Below are 24,057 nucleotides of genomic sequence, written 5' to 3'. Positions count from 1 at the left end.
CCTGAGTGAGCATTTTGAACTTCTTCTTGAAGAAGAAATTGAGAGAGCTCAGGTTTAGGATAGGATAAAGTCCTTTGTCCTTCTTGGGCACCAGAAAGTAGTGTGAAAACAAACCACGACCTACATCTGGCATCTGCACCCTCTCTATGGCTCCCTTGGCCAAAAAAGCCAACACTACCTTGCGGAGAAGGGATAGGTGGTCCTCCATCATCCTGTTGTAAGAAGGTGGCATGGAGGGAGGGGTAGTTTTAAAGGGGAGCGAGTAGCCCCTTCGGATGATCTGCAAAACCCACTGATCTGATGTAACAGACTACCAGCGGGACAGGTGAAAGCAGATTCTGCCCCCCCACTGGGTGCCCATGGTGGTAATAGGGCAGACTGTAAAGATTTATTTGGAGACTGCAGATGCCAGGGAGTGGTGGACTGTTCCGACTTCTGGCTGCCTGACCCACGAGGTCTGTGGCACTGCATCCTTGGTCACGCAGAGGATGGGAAGCGTGCGAGCTGCGAAGGGTGGGCCAGTACAGACTAGGTTGGAAGCCCCTTCCATGGGCATGAAAGGAGCAAAAGGTGGATCGGGGGAGACGAAGGGTCATGGAAAGGCCCAAGGACCTGGCCGTAGCCCTGCTGTCCTTAAAGAGCTTCTGCGCTGAATCCGCTTTCTCTCAAAAGAGACAGGAGCCATCAAAGAGCATGTCCATAGCGATGCTTTGACATCCCCAGAGAAGCCATTAGTCTCAAGCAGGTATGGTGCCACAAGGCCACCGTCGTCAAAACCGTTCTACCCAGTGAGTCGGTGGTGTCCAGCCCACATCTGATGGTGAACTTAGCTGTATCACTCCTATCGGCAACAGGCTGGAAGAGCACCGCTAGGGCCTCCTTCGGAACCTTAGGCAATACCTGCACAACCGTATTCCACAGAGCCTGGGAATAGTGGGCCAAAAGGCATGCTGTGTTAACGGACTGCAATATAAGGCTGGTGGAAGAAAACATCTTTTTTCCCAAGCAGCCCAGCCTCTTGTAGTATAAATTCGGTGGTGCGGTTGTGAAGCACCAGGATCTACATGGGAAGAGGAGGCTTGGACTACCAAGCTCTCCAGGGTAGGGTGTTCTGTGAGGAACGATAGGTCCCCTATAGCGGGGCGGTGGTGGCGGGCAATTGTGTTGTACACAGGAACCTTTGTGGTGGGCTTGGACCAGGTCCTACGCAGGACATCAGTAAGACGGGAGCTTCATTAAACAGGAGAAGCAGTTCTGAAGGGGACACTTTGGAATGAAAACAGTTCTGTAAAGAAGTTAGTGGTGACTGTCACCGAGGGCAAGCTAAAGTCCAGGACCTCGGCCACCCTGCTAATAACCATTGCGAATTTAGCTCCCTATTCCATAGCCACAGTATGGGGAGAAAGCATGCCAATATCAGGAAAGGTATCCAGTCTGCTGGCATCCACCAAATCCTTACACCAATCCATGTTGGTATCATAGGGCTGGTAGTTTTCAGGATTCACAAACCGCTCCCATTCCTTCCAGAGTCCTAGCGAATAAGAATAGGGCTCAGGCTCTAGCCTGGTAGGCATGGCTCAGTATGTGTTGGAGTCCGCTTTGAACAACGCCCTTCCGGCTCCGTGTTGGGGATCAGAATATGGATGACCCTGCTCGTTGGTGCTGACATCTGCGGGAGAGTCGGCCTCAGGATGGACACCAGGGAAAGTCAAGGTGGCACAAACAGAGCTGATCCAAACCCATCTGTGGATCACTAGGACCAGACTGGTGCTGGAGCCGCCGGTGTGGATCCAGTAGGGGCCCCTCCCAAACCCACAGGGCCCAAAGGCGCATCAGAGGGGATGCTCCAGCTCCTGAAAATAAGGGGTGGCGCAGAGATGGCCAAGACACTGGCACAACTGAGAAGCCAGACCTCGAGTGTTGACGCTCTCGTCGGCCAACGGACAAGGTGAATTAGAAGAACACTTTTTCTTCTTGTGGTGGAACTGCCCCGAATGGCCCAATGACTTAGAGTGCGAAGAAAATCTCGGACTCTGAGACTGCCAACGGAACCTTCCTCTTGACCCTGATCTGGATCTTTGTGACATCACACGTCAAGTCGCCAGGAGCTTGAGGGATCGCTCCCTGCAGGCCTTCAGGTACATGATGTGCCACTCAGAGGTGGCTTTTGAATTGTGGTCACGCTCAAGACCCCAAAGGCATACAAGGTGTGGGCCCGTCACAGTCATCGAGCGGTGACAGGTGCCGCAGGGCTTGAAGCCGGCTTTCTTTGATGACATCCTTGCCACACCAGGAGGTAAAACCTTTAAAAAACCTCGACAAATTTTGAAAAAAGTTTGTCAAAAATAAACTAAGGTGTAGCTCTTTCGCATCTGCCCGAAACAGAAAACAAAAAAGAACTGATGTCAGCGCACTTGGGTGGTGCCTGTGTAGGTGCCCCTCACATTACTTCTGGCACGAACAACGCCACGTGGAGCCAAATGACGCCACCCACACAGGGGTACTGCTCACACAAAAAAATCTTGATCCAGTGTGATGCCTGGGAATAACTCTAAGGTAAGTAAACTGCAGCTAGAAGTCTCTATAAGATATTAGAGGCACACATTACCCTTGCGATCACAGACATGGTGGCCTGCTGAAATTAACATGCCAACATCCCTGTAATGGCCTCCAATGCAAGTTAGTCGCAACTGGCGACCTACCTCATTAATATTCATGACCCACACCAAATTGAAATTTTACAAACCAAATTATTAGTACAATTGTCAGTTCATAACATTCTTTAAAGGTCTCAAAATGTGACCTGTTTTTTTCAACCAGTAAATAGGGCCCTAGTGCCTAAAGTGAGTGTTTGAAATACTCTCATTTTACCAATAAAAAAGCCGGCTACAGCTAAATGGTTTAATGTTGCGGATTTGTGCTCAGCCTTTTTCTGTAATTCTACCTATGAGGACAGCCAACATCTCTTTCCATTCTCAGTTTTGTGGGGCCAGTTACTGTGGTGTCACCTCACAAAGAGGGATGCTAAATCGCCATCAGTCCCTCCCAAGCTTTAAAAATGTATCTGGACACTCTTGTTTTCCCTGAAGGATCTATGTTGTTTCGATATATAGATAATTTGTTCATTACTTTTTAATGGCTAGACTAATCAAACGTTGACTCCCTTTACATTTGCACTGAGTTGCCTATCAAGAGAGAAATTTAAATTCTGTCTTCCTGTGTTCGCTATCTAAGTAAGGACATCTCAGCATGGAAGAGGACTTATATGAGCACTGGATTGAAGCCTTCCATAAGGTACCAAGACCCATCACCATCTTCCAGGTACATACCTTATTGGGAATGGCATGCTAATGTAGGCAATAGATATTTTGCAAAACAAGGAGAGGGGCTCAATCAAGTACAAAGAGATAGAGCACCAATAACTGTTAGGTTAAAAAGAATGTTCTCTTTGTACAGACATAGAGACTTATGTTGCAACAAAAAACCTACTACCATTCACCCACTCGCAAGCGTTCGGACAAGGTAATAACCATCTAACGTGTAGTGTTGGAAAAATATCAATAGAGGAACTCTTTAATTCGTAAAAAGCATTGATTGAAATTTATTAACAAGATAAAAAACATATAACATAATCACAGTACATCAAAAATTAAAGAAAAATCAAACACATTGGCTAAAATTTAAACCTCAACCGTGACAGTAAGGTAAAAATATATATGTACGTTGTGTCAAAGGACACATGTAATTATAAAGCAAAACTTTCAATATAAATTAAAAATTAAAAAAACCACAATAAGACATACATGTAGATGTGTAATGGGAGGAACAATGACAAACATCCAGGTTATGTCTTGGATGTGTGGATTTGTTATACCAGTAAACAGACACAGTCTAGTGACAATGCACCCTAGTTACTCGGAGTTCTGTTCTGCGACAAATTCCACCAAACAATCTATGCGTCAGATATTGGGCATTGTTTAATTACATACAATTGGGAAATGTAGCAAAAGAAACAATCTAGAACCATTGCATTAGACCAGAGAAGCAGAACAAGCCCTTGTAGATCTGGAACAAACACTCTTTACTGCCTCTGCATTGGGACTTTCTGAACTCTTCTGGGCCATTCACCCTTCATTATCATTTAAAAGATGGGTTTACCACTGGTATATTGGGCAAGATCACAGAGCCCAGAAAAGCCCTTAGCTTATTACTTCGGTCTTGACCAGAAAAAGCTGACAGTTTATCACGCTCCAGCCCTTAACAATGGTCTTTCATCTTAAGAGGTGTAGCGGCTGCAGCCTTTCTTGCAGGAACTTCTGAGAATATTGTCCTTTGTTCAGCTCTCATTGTAGCCATACCTCATGCTGCAGCTGCCTTCCAGCTCAACCAAGTTGTGAACTTACCTACTATCTTGACGGTTTATGTCTCAGAAATGACTGTGGCATTCTAGTGGTCGGTTATTCTGTATGTACACTATATCAAGTGGTTGGGGGGCGCTAGAGGGCACCAAGCAAGATGGGCACACGTCCGTGAGGCTCGAGCGGCTCGGGGCACAATCCACCTAAAATCCTCCTCATCACCCTCACCACCAAACACCTCACTGCGAGGGCAGCGGAATCACTCAGCTATCCTCCGGAACAAAGAAATCCCTGTGGAGGCTGCCCTGAGGCCACCAGTGAGCGCCCCGGCGGGGCCCGGCCTGCGCTGCCTAAGATGGCTGCAGTCTTCACTGGCTGCCTCTGACCTTGCTGCTGCTACACCAGGGACGTAACGTGAGGCCCACCTAGCGCTCTGGATCCGGACCGACCGCTGACTGTCCCGAGGGTCCCCACGTGGCTTCTGCGGGACCCGTTGCTGCCTGGCCTTGGGGTGGCACCCGAGGTCTGCATTCACCCTTGATCCACCTTTGGCCCAGCGGACCTGGGTTGCTGTGGTCCCGGGAGTCCGGTCCGGGCCGTGTCTGCTGGGGACTGATGTCTGGGGAGCATGGTGGCTTTGGACTGCAGCAGAGCGGCCCTGTCTGCTGAACTCTTCAACAGCCTGCTGCACGTCGGATGGGTGGCTTCCCATCCGCTACGAGTTACGGCGGCCCCATCTGACTGCACTGGCGGCTGCGGAATCACATGCCTTTTCAACAAGTGAGCCCCTCTGCCTGTGGCGGCAAGCACACGCCAGTGCTGCCGACGGCCTACTCCCTCGCTCGCCCAGCCTGCACTGCGGGCCTACCCGACCTCCCGTTGCGGCCCCCTGGGCTTCCAGGTACTCTGCACTGCTGCAACCTCGCTGCTCAGACACGCCTGAAGCGCTCACCCTGCTCCGCTGCTACCTGACTTTCATCCCGGCGCTTGGATGGGAGGCGGCTGTATTGATTGTGCCTGGCCCCGGCGGGGGGACGGGGAACAACCTTTACAACGCAACTTTTACAACGCACTACACTTACAACGCATTTTTTACAACGCAACATCCACTACAACGCATTCCATTACATAGCATGACACTACAACGCATTTTTAAAAACTACCTTTACAACGCATTCCATTACATCGCATACTACCTTTACAACGCATACCATTACAACGCATAATATTACACTACACTATCCAACACTTACCCTACTGTTGCACCCCCTGGAGTTAGAATAGTAATTTTTACCCCTATACTATCCAACACTTACCCTACTGTTACACCCCCTGGAGTTAGAATAGTAATTTTTACCCCTATACTATCCAACACTTACCCTACTGTTGCACCCCCTGGAGTTAGAATAGTAATTTTTACCCCTATACTATCCAACACTTACCCTACTGTTGCACCCCCTGGAGTTAGAATAGTAATGTTTACCCCTATACTATCCAACACTTACCCTACTGTTGCACCCCCTGGAGTTAGAATAGTAATTTTTACCCCTATACTATCCAACACTTTCCCTACTGTTGCACCCCCTGGAGTTAGAATAGTAATTTTTACCCCTATACTATCCAACACTTACCCTACTGTTGCACCCCCTGGAGTTAGAATAGTAATTTTTACCCCTATACTATCCAACACTTACCCTACTGTTGCACCCCCTGGAGTTAGAATAGTAATTTTTACCCCTATACTATCCAACACTTACCCTACTGTTGCACCCCCTGGAGTTAGAATAGAAATTTGTACCCCTATACTATCCAATACTTACCTTAAATGCAATTTAATATTATGCGTTGTAATGGTATGCGTTGTAAAGGTAGTATGCGATGTAATGGAATGCGTTGTAAAGGTAGTTTTTAAAAATGCGTTGTAGTGTCATGCTATGTAATGGAATGCGTTGTAGTGGATGTTGCGTTGTAAAAAATGCGTTGTAAGTGCATGCGTTGTAAAAGTGTGCGTTGTAACGACATACATCCCGGGGGGACATACCCCAGCCAGCCCGTGCTTCCTAACGGACTTTCCCACCTGGCTGCTCCCTGCGCAGAACTGCCGCATTTGGAGCCTTCACTCCTCACCACTGCCACGGGCTGGCCGCTGTTCGAGTCCCTCACTCTCCTGCAGCCGGCCGGCCCCCATTGCCGGCACTCCAGATCGACGAACCAGCAGCACCCCGCTCCTGGCTTCCTATCGCTATTGCCATCCTTGGCCCCCAGCAAAGCTGCCACTGCGGGTGCCCTCCTCACCGTGGTCATTTGCGCCCCGTCTGAGATGCACCAGATCCTGGCCTCTACACCAAGGGATGACCCGATCAAGCCGCTGAGCATAGAGAGGCCTGCCACCAACTTGGTTCCATCCTAATTAAGAGCCAACCTCGCCCCGTCAATAGCCTGCTGCTGCCTGAGGCTCTCACCGTTTCCGCCCCCTGAGCGGATACCCCGCCGGGCACCACTGAACAAGCTGTGAAAGACTGTCGACCTTCTCCGGCCCACAACCATCTGGGTCAACCCACGCCTGTCCTAGTGCTGCCTCGGGCTCTTGCCCAAGTGGCGCACCTGCTGCCCGCTTTCCACTACACCGCTGGCATCGCCATGGGCCAAACTGACGGAAAGCAACCCAAGCTTAACTTTGAGACCCGCAAGTCCGCCAGAACGCAGGCAGACATGGAGGGAGAGCAGGTCGGCACCCCCGCTCCTGATCAACCCACATCCATGGACGATCTGAAGGCACTTCTCCTTGTCATTCAATCCAGTCTGTCCTCCATAGAAGCCAAGATGGACACTATGAACTCTCAAATAGACACTCTGGCGCACAAAAGCGAGCGACATGATGGATGCATCAAAGAAACGGAGCGCCGCATTTCCGATCTGGAGGATACCTCCACTACGACTGTGGACAAAACGCTAGACATGGAGAGGGTCCTGAAGGTCATAGCCGCCAAAAATGAGGATCTAGAATCCCGCTCGAGACAAAATAATCTGCGGATCCTCGGAGTGCCGGAATCCACCGCCACGGGAAAAAGGAGGAGTATGTGGAGCACATACTCACCACAGCCTTTGGGAGAGAAGCATTTTCGCTGATCTTCATCGTCGAGCGTGCACATCGCTCGCTGGCATATCGCCCTGTGCCTGGCGCCCCTCCTCACCCCATCATCTCGAGGCTCCTCAATTATAGAGATCGTGATGCCGCACTACGACTCACCAGGGAGCGCGCGAAGGTGCTCTTCGAGGGTGTAGAAGTGTCACTATACCCAGACTTCATTATGGCTGTCCAAGAGGGGCACAGGAAGTTCCTCCCAGTGAAGAAGAAACTCCAACAAATGAACATTGCCTATGCTATGCTCTTCCCAGCACACCTTAAAGTCACTCATCAAGGGAAACAACACTTTTTCACTAACACTCAACATGTCTAAGGGCCCGCGGATCGAGATTCCCCCTCCACACGATCCATGGATGAAGGCGGCACATCAGATGTAGAGTGTTGACTCTACTCTACCCTGGGTTCTCTGCAACCATTTTTGATTGGTTACCTAAATGGCCGATGGCCCCTTTCCGATCACAGATTGGGACACTACGCTCCATATCACAGACTACTGCATGACTCTCACTGGGTCTCCTCCGCGGCTGTACTAATCGCTCCCTCGCATACAGCTTTTATTGCCGAACTCTTGGACGGATGAGACTCCCTATTGATATCCCCTGAGGGCCCTCGCTGAAGCGAGGAGAATTTGGTTCGCCCTCTTGCCTTTACCCACTCAGGGAACACCTACACTGTTCTGGTTTAGTATGTTCACTGCCCTGCATCCACCTTTCCCTGTTGGGAGCATGGAGCATGAGGGAATAGGAGGGAGGGATACATGACACAGCAGGTTTGGGCTGCTGCTGTGTGAGGGGGGAGGTTTGTTTTACACCACTTACCGCTGACTTGACGAGCAAATGTACGACTTCATCATCATCATAAGACTTTATTTCGGTTATTTGCAAACCATAAAAGACAAATAAAATATACAATACATTATCACAGAAAGCCAACCATTTCACCAGGTACAAATGCAAGGGAAAGAATACTTTAACAATATAGACACAAAGATAGGACAGAGTTTCACTGGTCCAAGCATTTTCTCAATCTAATGCATAATTTTAAAAACTCCTTGAGTTGGAGGATACTGTCACTGTGCAAAAGCTGCAAGTACAAAAGTGCCGGCCTGATTTGTTTAAAACCAAGTTTTTTTAAAAGAATCACTAAATATTGTTTACGTGGAAATTCATAAAATTTACATAAAAAAATAAAATGCAGCATATCCTGCGGAGACTTGCCGTCGCAGCCGCAAGGCGCTGCCAATTTGTTAAAAATATCACACTTAGGTCTAATAAGCAGGTGATGGAACAGGTTAAACCTAAATCTGGTCAGTAAGAATTTCTCATGTGAGGTCAAGGACCCTTCCAAATATGGCTCGATGGCCACAGTAGTCTTTAACATAACAAACTTCCTCACACTCGGTTTCTGAAGCTCCACTTCTTCTCTCACAGTCCTCCTATCCAGCAAAAATGCTTGTTTAATGGACTCCAGATCTCCCTTTGAAATTAGACGTGGATTGGCAAAAAGTTCAGGACGACCAAGTTTAGCGAAGTTTGATTTTAAATAGATTAACCAGGGAGAGCTCAATGCTTTGTCCAGGGTCATGAAATCCTTCACAATTAAATGTGTTAGGGGTATGTCCTCATTTAGCCATAATTTGAGCCAAAAAATCAAAGGGCGTAGGGAAAGTAAATCACATAAATATTGTGACCCCAACTCCTCGTGTACAACGAGGTTAGACGTGCCAATGGGGACACACAAAAGGCGCTTCATAAATAGGTTTTCTACAATCTGTAATTGCTCTCCACTGACATACCCCCAAATTTTGCTGCCATAAGATGCAGTTGCCACGGACTTAGCATTAAACAATTGCAGCATAGCACAAGTAGTTTTTTTCCCCAATTTAGCAGCAAAGTTAAAAATAGAAGCGTTAACCCTCACCATTTCTCCTTTTTTTTTTGCAAGATGAGGTTCTCAGTTTAATTTTGTGTCAAAGAGAACTCCTAAATAGGAGAATGTTTTAGTTAGGGGGATTATTTCTTCACCAATCCTAAAAAGGAAGGGTCTTTTTGGTTGCTGACCAATTTGTAAAACAAATGATTTTGTATTATTTACCAGAAGGTCTCTATCTCTCATAAATGAATTAAAAACAGTTAACAGAGATTGAAGTCCCTTCTCTGTTCTAGATATTAAGACTGCATCATCTGCGTAAAGAAGTATTGGAATTCCACGCCTGCCAACTCTTGGGCAGTCAGCACAAACATCCTGTAACACACCATCTAAGTCGTTAATATAAAAGTTAAAAAGTAAAGGGGCCAAAATGCAACCCTGCCGGACACCCTTTCCAATGCTAAAATTATTTGTTACGCTCAGATCCTGGGAGTATCTCACGTTGGCTCTGGTATTACAGTGTAGGTCAACCAAAAAATCAACCAGGCCGCTGTCAACCCCTTTCGACCTCATGGACTGCCACAGCTTTCCCCGATTTACACAGTCGAAGGCGGAGGACAAGTCCATAAAGGCAAGATGAATAGTGCCTTTCTGTATTATGGTATATTTACTTAATATCAAGAAGAGGTTAAGGCATTGAGTTATTGTCGAGCGGCCTTTGCAAAAACCATACTGCGAGGGAGACATAATATTCTTTTCCTCCACCCAATCTGACAGTCTTTGCAATACGATTCTTCCTACAATCTTAACCATAGAGTTTATCAGAGAAATGGGTCGATAGCAGTGTGGGCTACCCTTGTCACCCTTTTTGAAAACCGGGACAACTGTAGAAACACCCCATGATCGTGGGCATCCTTCTTTTACAGCAGCATTAAAAACAGACTCTAGGGGCGTGGTCTCGCCGCTAACGATGTGAGTCGCGCGTTGCCGAGGCTCCGGGCTGCCGCCGCCAACAACAGCCTCTAAAGCAGGGTTGCGACTGCGGAACCGCCCTAGCTGGGGGAGCTCGGCTGGCTGCTGAGTGCGGGCGGCTGACTGGCGATTTGGAGGCCCCTGAGTGGAGCGGTTGTGCAGAATCGCCGCGTTTGGGGAGAGGCGCCAGAGGGAGAGAGCGTGACCGCCATCTTGGGTGACCGGATCCGCCGTGCTGAGGAAGGGCTGAGCCTCGCGCCCCCGAGGGGGGAATCACCGGAGGAGCAGCGTTGGTGAGTGGCGGAGCGGCGATGGGGTCGGATCGTGACGGCCCCTTGTCCCCCCAGGCTGGACGGCGGAGGCGACCGGGCTGCGAGGGTGGAGACGGCAGCGGCCGCCATCTTGTGGTTTGCGCCTTACCCTAGACTGTGATCCCGGCTCCGTGACCGGCGGTGCCGCGGTGGTGGTCGGCGGCACTGCGACACCAGCCCTGGGGCAGATGGCCGATGCTGGCTCTTGAGTGCTTTCAAGCGAACCCTGCACCTAGCTGCCCACATTGAGCGGCCGTGGCGGGGTTGGTGCTGCTGGTCTTGCGGCCTGTACCCGGTGAGACTGCGGGGCCTGGAGGGAGCCCATCCGCCCTGGGAGAACGTGCTATGCCCCTGACTGGCGGTGAGCGGACCAAGGAGCGTGAGAGCGGCGAGACTTTGTGAACCCGCGACCTGTGCAGCGGCCGTCTCCTGCAGCGTCCAGACCTGGTAGGCCGGGCACTCCCGGGGGTGCGGTGAGCTTGTTGGAGGCCGGATCAGTAGCGGGCCCGGGGTGGAGGAAGAGAGCGGAGGCCCACGAAGGAGCGCAGCTTGACAGTCACCACTGGCGGGCCTTTGCCTCGGCCCTGTCTGACCTGGAGTGGGCATTCGGTGGGGGAGTGGCCCTGAATCGGGACTTGGCTTGCAAGAGGGGAGAGGCCCGGGATACCTCACCGCGTGCTGTCTTCGTTGTCGGCTGCCCCTGGCTCCCCTGTGTGGTGCCCTCCTCCTCGGTCCCATCTCTGCAGCGCGGGGCCTAGAGAACCGTCTTGACTGCGGCGCCCTGGGCCACAGAAGCATTGACTGCGCTCCCCCTTACCCCCCATGGTCTCCGGGGCTGGAAAATCCCAGTTACCTGCCCAGCGTGTGAGTGCGGGGCTCAGTGTCATTGCCCCCTCGCGCTGAGAAGCTGCCCCGGGCGCTGCTACGCCATGACTCGCACGAAAGCGGGGAAGGAGCCTCCGGCGACCCTCAGGGACGCTTCCGTCAAGGAATTGTGGAGCAAGCCCAGCTCCGCACCAACGGGCGCAGAGACATCGGGAGCAAGTACCTCTGCGGAACCCGTCACGCAGTCCTTCATGACGGCGTTCATGCAGGAACTCAAGTCAGAAATTGGGTCCCTCCGCACGGAAGTCCAGGCGTGCGTTAAGGAGCTTCGGAGAGATGTGGGAGAGCTGGGTTGCCGAGTGGATGACTTGGAGAAGACCTTGGACGCGCGTACGGAAGACCAAGAGCACTTATGGCAGAGGCTTGCAACCCTGGAGGAGCAACACGTGGAGCTGCATATTAAGCAGGAGGACTTGGAAAATAGGGGGCGCCGGAACAACATACGAATCTGGGGGGTGCCACCTGGGGCAGAAGGGGCGGATATCATGTCCTTCGTAGCGGACCTGCTTCACGACATCCGAGGAGATGACGATACTTCGCCACCCACCCTGGACCGCGCACATAGGGTCTCGGGCCGATTGGGAGGCCGGGACTCATCCCTGACATTCTGACGCGGGTCCATTTCTTTGTTGAGAAAGAAGCCATCTTGAAGGCGGCCAGAAGCAAACCCGAAATCCTTTGCAGGGGCAGACCCATTCAACTGTTTCAGGACCTGGCCCCCACAACCCTCAGACGCCGGAGGGACTTCAGACCCATCACAGACAAGCTGCGAGAGCTCAACATCCGCTATCAATGGGCCCATCCCTTCGCCCTCATGTTTCAGTGGGAGTTCAAGCGGCGGGTGCTACGTTCATACAGAGAGGCGGCTCAGCTGCTCCAGATCCCTGATACTCCGCCGGCCAGCCCCTCACGGCGCCCTGCCAATCTGAGAGCCACGTTGAAACCGCAGTGGTCCACGGTGCGACGCTCTCGGAACCCATCCTCGCCGGAGGGCAGCAGATCTTCCAGAGACAAGCAGGATATCATAGAACACATAAAATCCCAGGAGGGTGCTTCATCGCCGGCCGGCTCCCAGGCGTCTGCCCTTAAATGAACTCTCTCATTGAAGACCATCACACCTGATTTTGGCTCTACAGCCGGGACGGCTGGTGGCGCGGTCGCCCCGGGCTGTATTGCTCTCACACAACTCGACGTCCCTGGGGCCTCCCGTGGGGGCGCACCCTGGCCCGCCCTTCAGCGCGCTGCCTGTACGGCTGGGGCGGTGGCCCGGAACGGACCCTTGACGCCTTAGTTTAGTGGTTGAGCGATGACACACCCCCACTCCTGTTCCTGGGAGAGTGACATCTCCGGGACAGCCTGTGCCATGGTGCTTGGCTACTCCCTAGACTGGAATAGGTTCTTCTGGCCCTGTTGGCCGATTGCATGTTTTCATGGTTCTACTTGCTCCTACCCGTTTCCCTCTCTTCCCCCTCTTTTCTTCTCCTCTTGGTGGGGGGGTCCGGTGTAGGGGTGGGATGGCTGCATGGGGGGCGTCCTACTAGAGGTCCCGCGACAATGACTACCGCGCCTTCTTGGAAGATCCTCTCCCTCAACGTGAAAGGGCTCAATTCTCCCAACAAAAGACGCCAAATATGGCGCTATCTGCTCCTGCAGAACCCTGATATAATTCTTCTTCAGGAGACCCATCTCCTCAAGTCCGATGTGGGGCGGATGGCGCACCCACGCTTCCCCCTACAGTTCTGGTCCTCGGCACCCTCCAAGACAGCGGGAGTGGCGATTCTGTGCAGGGCAGGGATACCCCAAGGGGGCACCAAAGTGCTTAGGGATGCTAAGGGTCGGTTTTTGCGGGTGGAGGTCCGGCGAGGGAATTGTGCCCTTACTCTGTGTAATATATATGCCCCCAATCAGGGCCAGGATGCCTTCTTGCGCAGGATTATCAGGGAGCACCTTGAGCCAGTGAACACCGACCTCATAGTCGGAGGGGACTTCAATTGGGTGGGGGACGCGGGGCTCGATCGCTGTGGGGGCGCTTTTCATGGGGTGGGAGCCATGTCTGCGGCGGTGAAACACTCTCTAACTGCCTTAAATTTGGTGGATGTCTGGCAGTACCACTTCCCGGGGCTGCGGGACTACACCTTTTACTCTCACGTACACCGCTCCTACTCTCGCATCGACCTCCTCCTCGCATCGCACTCGCTGCTCAAGGACTCCGTCTCGGTGTCCCAATCTACCATTTCGGTCTCCGACCACGCTCACGTCGAGTTGCTCTTACGAGAGGGTCCTACCCGCCCGCCGCGGCCGAGCCGGTGGAGATTCCCGGATCACGTCCTTCGAGACCCGGTAGATAGAGCGGAAATCCAGACAGCCATCCTGGCCTATTTTGAGGACAATGATTTGCCGGGGACTCCCCTCCCCCTCCTCTGGGACGCATTCAAGGCCACGATACAAGGCACTCTCACAGCTTTGGCTGCCGCTAGAGCGCGAGAGGCCCAGCTATACGAGACTAAACTTACGCAGGAAGTTCAGACGCTTGAGCAGCTGGACAAGGAGCGCCCGTTGGCGATGCGCAAGCGTCGCTTAGCCGTCCTTAGAGGGCAACTCCGCGCGCACAGGACCAACAAGGCGGAACGCTCCCTGCTTGTGCTCAAGCAGCGCTACTACGAGGGGGGCGATAGGGTAGGCACAATCCTAGCGCGACGCTTGAGAACGCGGGCAGCCAAAGCCCATATAGCGAAATTGCAGAAGACAGACGGGTCCTGGGCCGTTGCGGAATCGGCAAAGCTCCAAACATTCCGCGACTATTATGCGACTCTCTACGCTAGCGATTCGCCCGCGGCAGAGGTGATCTCTGATGCCATAGACTCATGTAACTGGGAACCGTTGACCGAGCATCAATCTGGACTATTAGAGGACTCTATCACGTTGGCAGAAATAGCTGGCGCCCTACGCGATCTCCCGCTCGGCAAAACACCTGGCCCGGACGGGCTCCCGGTGTCGTTTTACCGCGCCTTCCTGCCGCAATTGCAGCCATATCTTCTGCGTCTCTTTAACTCATTCGCGGAGTCGGTTGGGCCCTCGTCAGACATGGCAATGGCCGACATCACCCTTATTCCGAAACCTGGGAAGGACCATACTTTGTGCTCCTCTTATCGGCCCATCGCCCTGTTGAATACGGATTTAAAACTATACACTAAAATCCTAGCTAAACGACTTAGTCCTCACCTGCCCAACCTTATCGAACCTGATCAGGTGGGGTTTATACATCAGCGCCAGGGCGTGGATAATGTGCGCTGTGTAGCGCATCTCATTGGGAAGGCGAAGCACTGGAGGATCCCGGCCTGCCTCCTATCACTTGACGCTGAAAAAGCGTTCGATCGGGTAGACTGGAGTTTTCTTCGGGCGGTCCTGCGGAGGGTGGGATTGGGCCCCAAGATGGTGGCGCGCATCATGGCCCCATATATCTCGCCGGTGGCCCGGGTAAGAGTTAACGGCCAGCTTACGCAACCTTTCCCCATCTGTAGAGGCACTCGACAGGGCTGCCCTCTGTCGCCCTTGTTGTTCGCCCTTGTGGTGGAACCCCTTGCCATTATGGTACGGCGGTCCCCTGATATCAGTGGTATACCCCTCCGCGGCGTGCAGCATAAGATCGCTCTCTTCGCAGACGATCTCCTCCTTACCCTCTCCGATCCTTCACGCTCGCTGCCGGCGGTCCACGCATTGCTTCAAACCTACGAACGCGCCTCAGGGCTTAAAATTAACCATGCAAAGTCCTGGGCCCTTAATATCTCGATCCCGGACGGGGAGCTTCCGGCGATCCAGGCCTCGGTACCGTATCAGTGGGCGGACAAGTCGGTGCGGTATCTGGGTCTTAACTTGACTCCGGACCTGACCACCTGGACACAGTCCAACTGGCAGGAGTATAAACTCTCTGTCTTAGCCGACCTACGGGCGTGGAAGGCCTTACCTCTCTCTTGGCTCGGCCGGCTCAACACAGTGAAAATGTCGATACTGCCGAAGATCATCTATCTTTTTCAGACTCTGCCGACACCCATTCCGGAACATCAAATCCAGGGGCTTCAACGCGAGCTTGTCACATTTATATGGGGGGGGAAGAAGCCACGCTTCTCAAATAAAATCTTGACACTACCCCGGGATAGGGGCGGACTTGCCTGCCCTAACCTCCTCGATTATTACTGGGCGTCACACCTCTGCTTTGTACTGGAGTGGGGGGCGTGGGAGAGTGAGAAAGTGTGGTTTCACATGGATAGGGCAGTCACGTGTTGCCCGCTGTGGGACCATGCTTGGCTACCCCGGGAGGCGCGTCATCGTAGCGCTTACATGGCCGTTCCAACCAAAACGGTCCTTGAGATCTGGGACAAAGTGGCAGTGCGTAGGGGCCTGACTACTTTTCCGTCCCCGCACACTCCGATTGCTCGAAACCCGCAATTCCCGCCGGCATGCCACCCACCCCACTTCGCAAACTGGACAGAATCCGGATGCAGGACGATACGGGACCTTTTTTTGGGTGACTGTCTTAAATCCTTTGCTCAGTGCAAGCAGGAGTTCGGGCTCCTGGAACGTGACAAATTCCAATATATACAATTACGCCACTGGATACAAGGCTTTTCCTTGACGCAGGCAGCCACGCGACCTTATACCCCGTTCGAGACACTGGCACGCACCTTCGGCACCTACAAGGGGCTGATATCTCGCATATATAAGGTGCTCCAACACCCCCCGCGGTCGGACCCCCACCCATACCAATTGAGATGGCATAACCTCACTGGCTCAGGTGTTACCCCTGCTCAATGGGCCAGGCTCTGGGGCGACATCCCCAAGATCCTGCGCAGCATTCCCCAACAAGAGTCGGCTTACAAAGTGATGACCCAATGGTACTACACCCCCGCTAGACTTCATAAAATGTTTCCTAACGCATCCCCCCTGTGCTGGCGTTGCACCCAGGCGCAGGGAGACTTCATACATATTTGGTGGACATGTCCTCTTTTGAATATCTTTTGGAAGGAGGTCCTAAGTCATATAAAAAAGGTGCTTGGGTATCCCCTCCCGGAGGATCCGCTGGTAGTTCTCTTGGGCATTAGGCCAACAACCCTGCGAGCCATGACGGGCCGTGATCGACATCTTAGCCTCCACATGCTGGGCGCTGCAAAACAAACGGTGGCCCTCTATTGGAAGAAACCAGATTCTCCTTCCGTAAACATGTGGTTTACCCGTCTATGGCATGTGGTGGCGATGGAGTTTCTCACGGCACGTCTGCAGTTCCGAGACACCAAGTTTAGGAAGCTCTGGAAGCCTTTGGTGGATTACCTGGGGCGGCTGGAACATACTCGTCTGCAACCCCCACGGCTCCGGGCCTTGAAGCTTTTTGATGATGTGATAGCTCCTACAGAGCCAGGGGGTTTCTGGAAACCTGTGGAGGGGGTACAACATGCGTCCCTTGCGATCGACATCCCGGAGGCGAGGACCTTGCCCTTGGCAGACTAAAACCCAGGGCCCTCACCTGACGACGATAGTGAAACCCCCGACCCTCCCCCCTCACCAAGCTCGCTTCCTTCCATTCTGTCCTCCCTTCTTTTCTCCACTTTTGTGTTGGTCCCCCTGGTTGGAGGGTCACCCCATTGGCAATCTTTGATGCAGGAATGGTGGCGGTGTGTCGGCCCTGGCGCCGCCGCGGGGTGGTGGGGATGGAGCGCTTGCTCTATGGTTGTTACCTAGTGGTGGCTTGCCTGCTGGTGCCCGAACTCTATAGCGCCCTGCATATCATTGATGAAAGTTATTGTGCCTTCACGGCGCCTACCCTGGATGATATCAGCCCTATTAAGGTCGGCCTGTTGCATTACACGCTTGGGGCGCCATTGAGGACTTCTTTATGCCCTGCCCGGTCGGCGAGACTATGAAAGCTGTGGCACACTGTTGAACACGAATGCCCTGTCCTATCTACCAGATGTAATCAATGCTGATGTTGCTCGGACTTACTTGCAAATGTATAGCAGCCAGGTTGCCTGGGAATGTTAGGCTTAATGGACGGGGGCCCGGGAGGGCGAGGCGGGTGCAGTCCGCCCTCTACAAGTTGACTTCGCAACGGTGCATTTGTATAAGCATGCTTGCCGGGCGGCAGGCCTCCTGAGGGCACGGTGCCACTAAGGCGGGAGATTCTGCTTGATGAGGAATGTACGCGGACCGGCCTTTGAGCTACAGACGGTCCTCTTTGTTCTCCCTTTTTGTGCTTCTGCTTTTGGCAATGAGTAGCCATTCGCTGCCGGCCTATATGGTTGTAGGCAAAGGAGCTGTGTATGGACTCTGGCATGACCTTTAAAATCAATAAAAGTTGGGTATACAAACACAGACTCTAAGATGGGTGCCCAAAAATTGGGATCAGATTTGAATAAATCAGGGGGAATCCCATCAGGACCGGGAGCTTTCCCGCCTGTGATACCCAGTATGCCCTCCAAAACTTCGCCTCTGTTAAAAACAATCTGTACACCAGTATTACTACAGGCAGAAGTCGTATTCGTGTCCCCTGTACAACAGTATAACTTCTTAAAATGCACTTCCCACTCCTCCTTAGATATATAGCTTTCTAGACCATCTCCCGGATCCTGAGCCAGAAACGGTTTCCTCATCATGGCCCAAAATCCAGTACTACTTCGAAGGGTGGCAGGATCTAAAATCTCTAACCACGCCTCTTCCCTAAGAGATTCCTTATGTCTTGCGATAATATTTTTATAGGTCTTTCTACACAGCTGGACATTAGCTTTTATCCTAGGTTTTGACGCCAATGCTGCTCTTAGATTTCTGTTACAACAAACAAATGATGGACGGAATGCTGACAATGCAGACATTCTCCCCCAGTCAAGAGATCTGGGTTAAATCCATCGTTCTTTTGCCCACTACGCCACCCCAGTTTAGCTCTTAGATTTCTGGCAGCTTTTGAACAATCCTGATTAAACCACCTAGGTCCTTTTTTAAAATCCGATTTTTTTATAGGTGCTGATAATAGCTGAGACACCTTCACCGCTAGACAATTGAAAGCATTTAGGACAATGTTTGGGAGTACACCCTCTTGTGTGCATACCGTAATTTCGTCTGCACATGTAACTTTGATTTCATTGTACAACCAATCGGGGGTAACCATGGACCATCTCAGTCGACGTCTGCCATCTGTGGTATTCACCCTGCCAATAAGGGAGTCTTCTCTTTCTTTAACTATCAGTGTACCCCTCATAAGAGCAGTGAGGGGATTATGGTTACTGAATTCATTAGCTTCAATAGAGAAGGATCCCACAAAAGACTGCATTACAGGTGTTAACAGAATAAAATCTATAATGGTTGCCCTACCATTCCCCTTAAATGTCGGGGTATCAAAGCACTTATTTGGGGCCATCAAAGCCATCATAGGTGTTAAATCCAACTCATTAAGCATACCGTTGAGGTATTCCCCCTCAATTGAGTGCTCAAAATGGAAATTCTCACAGTGCGAGCAATTAAGTTCAGTGATCATTTTAAAAAGAGGGTCACCACAGGGATGCACATTAAAATCCCCCACCACCATAAGATTGTGAATACAATCCTTCATAGAATTACTAATAAAAGTATTCAGTGTTATAATCTGACTAGAGTTAGTGCTACAATTAATAGCATTGTAAAAATTGACCAGGCCGGCCCTACAGTTATCCCCTATTAAAACTAACCCAATGATACCAGTGTGGTTTGTTATGATTCTCCGAATCTTACAACAGAGTGATATAGAAATAAACACAACCAATCCCCCTTTAGGTCTGCCCCTAGTAGTCGCTACTGCCGGGACATAATAGGCCTTGTACCCTTCCAGGAAAAAATTGCAATCAATTGTCCAGGTTTCCTGTAAACAGATAACTTGGTACTTCTTAATGTACTCAATCCAATTGCAGTCCCTCATTTTTGTACCTAGACCCGCAATGTTCCAAGAAATTATGTTATTTGAATTTCTGACAGCAGAGATACTCTCCATACATTCCAAAACCTCTGAACTCCGAGTTACCTGCCCAACAGATACCTCATGTCAGTCACATAACTCTAATCCCGATAGGGCATCAAATCTGTTATGAGTTACAATATTGAAACCATTACCTCTCTGGCTACCAACATTGTATACGTATTCTCCATTAGGAGGCAGTGACTGTGGGAGTGTACATGATCTAAGAGGACCAGGGGTCAGTGGATTTCTAATCAAGTGGGAGTAAAAAAAACCCAAGGGGCGTATACAAATACTATTAGGAATGTTGGCCAATGCAGCGGCTCTGAGTAAAACTGTGGCAGCATGTTGAGGATGCCTAAAATTGACGATAATGCAATCACCATTTGTAGTCTTGCTAGATGGTCCGATCCAACTCACCCTTCTTGTTGTTATTATTATTTGATCGGCAAATTTAACGGGAAACCCACAGTTCTTATTAAGCCAAAAAAACGTCCTATTCTTTAAAGAGTCATGATTTTCCTCAGGCACCTGATATGCGTGAGGCTGAATGGGAGGGACATTTGTAAGTACAGCCACATAAGGTGCACAATCAGGTGGAAGATTGACATGACGAATTTTCTTTACATGGCTGTAAGCTAACTTTCCCTCAGAAATTCCAGTAACCCTGGTGTTCTGCATAATTGGTATATTGGGATCCGGAAGGACAGATTCAGCAACAACCAATGTATTCTGCCTATTATTTAGTAAATTATTTGGTAAATTTCCTCTGCTTATTCCCAAACCCTCCACATTTAGTTTATTATTTACTACGCCTGAGTTTCCTGATGCTCCACCCAGATGCGATTTTAACAACCCACCTAATCTTTCCACTTCCAGGGCCATTATATCCAATTTGGATAGCAAAGGTTGCATCAACTCAGTAATTTTTGCCTCTATTTTTTCCTCCAGAGAGTGAATTAGAAGAGTGAGTGGTTCCGGGTCAATATTAGAGCTAGTTCCACCCATGCCACTACCTTCCTCTAGATCCTTTTGCACTACCCCGCTATTAGAGACTCTATTACTCCTCCCTGTTCTAAGCTTACAATTCTTCCCCCCACGCTTAACTTGTACCTTCCTACACAGTCTTACTGGTCTATGGTGGGGTGATGAGAGTGATGTCTCTTCCTCTATTAAGTCAGGTACTAATTCTGGGTGATCTACAGTCTGGTCTGCATGTACCTGTGCTTCAATAGTTACGACAGCCCCACTGCCCCCTTCCTGTCTATCTGTGGCAGCTACAAACACCAAGGGAGAGGGCAACTCTGCAGATAAGACAGAATCGTTACCTCACCCTAGAGAAGCTCTACGGGTATTATTAATTTGGTTCACCTTTTGAACAAGATAGTTCTCCATGGAACCTGCCCCCATGATGGGTTTATTCGTCTTAACCTTGGCCATCAACCGTAGCAATAATCCTTGAAACAGAGCAGGTTTACCGGGGATTGTACCAAGCGGCTAGCTTCTAGTAACGCATAAAATTAGGCACGATACAAATCACAATATAGTGAATGAACAAGTTCCACAGTGCATAAATACAGGGTCCGTGGCCCAGCCCTGTCTCCTCTGGCCTCTGAGGGCCACAGAGGGCCCGCCCTTTGCCCGGGCTTAGCCCGGCGCCGCCCGCGCGCGTCCCGCGACGCGGAGGGAGCCGCGATCTTTTAAGCGCCTCCGGGCGTGTTGGCGGCGTCAGCGGCCGCAAGGAAGCCTGGGGGCTGTAGTCTCCCCCCGCTCTCGGCCGCGAGGTGCAGTGGCGGCGGCGGGGGAGACACACAGCAAGAAGAGGCCCAGGGACAGCGACAGCAACGTTGAAGTGGCAGGGCAGCAGGAGATTCCCCCAGCAGGTAGGCAAGCTTCCAAATTTTTATGTATGTACGACTTGTTCAGTTGACCTACACGACATGCACATAGTATCCACTATTGCAATCCCGATGTCTCACAAAGGAATCCTGACCTAGCCCCCCTCCTACAAATTCTTGACAGGGAACGTACGGGGACTGGGTGACCCTCGCAAATGCCAGCACATCCTTCTTACCTGGACCGACACAAAGTGCACTGCGCTATGCACCAGGAGACACATCTAGGCCCCACTGCCCCCGCTTCATTCGCATCTCGTTGGGCGGTACTTTTCCTCATACTTCACTTACGCCCGTGGCACGGTTATTTTAGTCAAACGCACACTCCCCTATATCCCCATTTGGTCTTACGCCGACCCGCCGGGCCGATACAGCATCATATGGGGCAGGCTAGCTGCCCAATCCATAACGCTTGTTTCCTGCTATAGGCCGAACACTGATGACCCTGAATTTTTTCGGGTCCTTTGGGGCAAGATACTGGACTCTGGCTCAACGCATATGGTGTGGGGAGGAGACTTTAATGTCACCCTCGACCCGTCACTAGACCGCTCGCATCCACAACCCCATCACTATTCTAATGCACATCACACCCTTAACCACATCATCAAAGACCACGGCCTTATAGATGCCTGGGGCACCCTTCACCCACACGATAGAGAGGGCTCCTGCTTCTCCACTGCCCACTCCTGGTCGCGCATTGATAACTGGCTTCTCACTAGAGGGTTAATCCCGTGGCTTTCACACGCTTCTCACCTCCCTCGCACATATTCCGATCATTCACCGGTGCTTATCACACTTGTACCCCCTCACGAAGAATCGCCATACCTGTCATGGCGCTTGTCCCCACAGGCCCTGCTGGACCCTGTTTCCAAAACTGAACTTGAACAAAAGATCACTGATTTCTTCCCTCACAATGAAAACTCAGTGTCGCAATACTCCAAGGTATGGGAGGCTTTCAAGGTCACTGTATGCAGATTCTGCATTGCCAAAAGCAGAGGTGTCCTGAAGGACATTCGCTCCACACTCCGTAAGTTAGAGACAGAGCTCAAACAACCTGAAACACAGCTGCAATCCACATCCACCCCTGAATTACAAGCGCGTTTGAGGGACCTGCTCAATGACTACCAAGAGATGGCAGAGAGGGAGTGCAAGTTCAGGGGGAAATACCACCAGGCTTGCCGGTATGGGGAGGGAGAAAGACCAGGCCAGGCGCTCGCAGCCTTGATCCGCCCGCCTAGATTCTCTAACACTGACCTCCAAATTGTAGATGAGGATGGCCAGCTGCATAGAAACACCCAGGATATAATCGCCGTCTTCAAGCGCTTTTATAAAGCCATGTACACCTCACATAGAACGCAAACCGTCGATTTCACCCCCTTCTTTGAGGACACCACGATTGCTTGGCTTGGGGACACCCAGAGGAAATTTATCCTCGCGCATCACAAGGATGAAGAGATTATAACCGCTATAATGCAGCTACAATCTGGCAAGGCCCCTGGCCCAGACAGCCTCCCAGCTGAATTTTATAAAACTTAACGCCATATATGTATCCCTGTACTGCAGCACGTCTTTGAGGAGGTGAGCAGTCTAAATATCGAGTTTTAAATTTCGAACTACAAGTATATCGAGTTGGAAATATCGTAGGTAAAGAATATCGAAGTCAAGAATATCGATGGACAGAATATCGACCCCAAGGTAAGTATTATCGAAGTTAATTATATCGAAGTCATTAATATAGATGTAAGTAATATCGTAATCAAAAATTTCGATGTCAAGAATATCGATATTTTATTAGTGTAATGTATTTTAATATGTATTTTATTTGTATGTTAAAGACTATTGTAATGTATTTTAATATATTTAAAAATAAATGTTTAGAGATTAATAATTATGTAAAATATAATTTAGCGTTTTAGTATCAGAGCGGGTTGTGGGTTTATAGGGGAATAGGGTGGGAAGTAATTTAATTATAATTAATTAATTAATATGTATTGTTTCATTGGTATTTATGATTAATTAATTGTTAATTAATTACTAATTGTTAATTAAATATATTAATTGATTAATTAATTGTTAATTAATTATTAATTGTAAATTAATTTTATTAATTGGTTAATTATATAAGTTATAATTAGTTTAATATTAATATTTTTTATTGGTATTGTTAATTAATTAATTGTTAATTACTAATTAATTGGTGATTTAATTTCATTGAGTGATTAATTGATGATTAAATTAATTATGTGAATTTTTATGTGTAGTGGGTTGTGGGTTTATAGGGGAATAGGGTGGGATGTAATTAAATTCAAATAATTACTGATAATTTTTATTTATTTGTAATTAATAATAATTAATTGTTAATTAATTATTAATTGGTATTTAATTGTTATTAGTACGTTAAATATAGTAAATATAAATAATTTATTATTCCATGTTATTTGTTGTTATTGCTAATTAATGTATTGTTAATTAATAATTAATTTGTGAATAATTGTAATTTGGTAGTTAATATGTATAAATTTGTAAATAATAAGTATATTAATTATAAAGAATGTATTATGAATTGTAAATAATAGATACACTGATATTTAAATGTATTGTGTATTTTGTATGTGTAGTGTGTTGTGTGTTAAAGGGGGAATAGTGT

The sequence above is a fragment of the Triturus cristatus genome, chromosome 11 (genome assembly GCF_964204655.1).
Source record: "Triturus cristatus chromosome 11, aTriCri1.1, whole genome shotgun sequence".
Classification (NCBI taxonomy): domain Eukaryota; kingdom Metazoa; phylum Chordata; class Amphibia; order Caudata; family Salamandridae; genus Triturus; species Triturus cristatus.
This window is presented reverse-complemented; position numbering follows the sequence as displayed.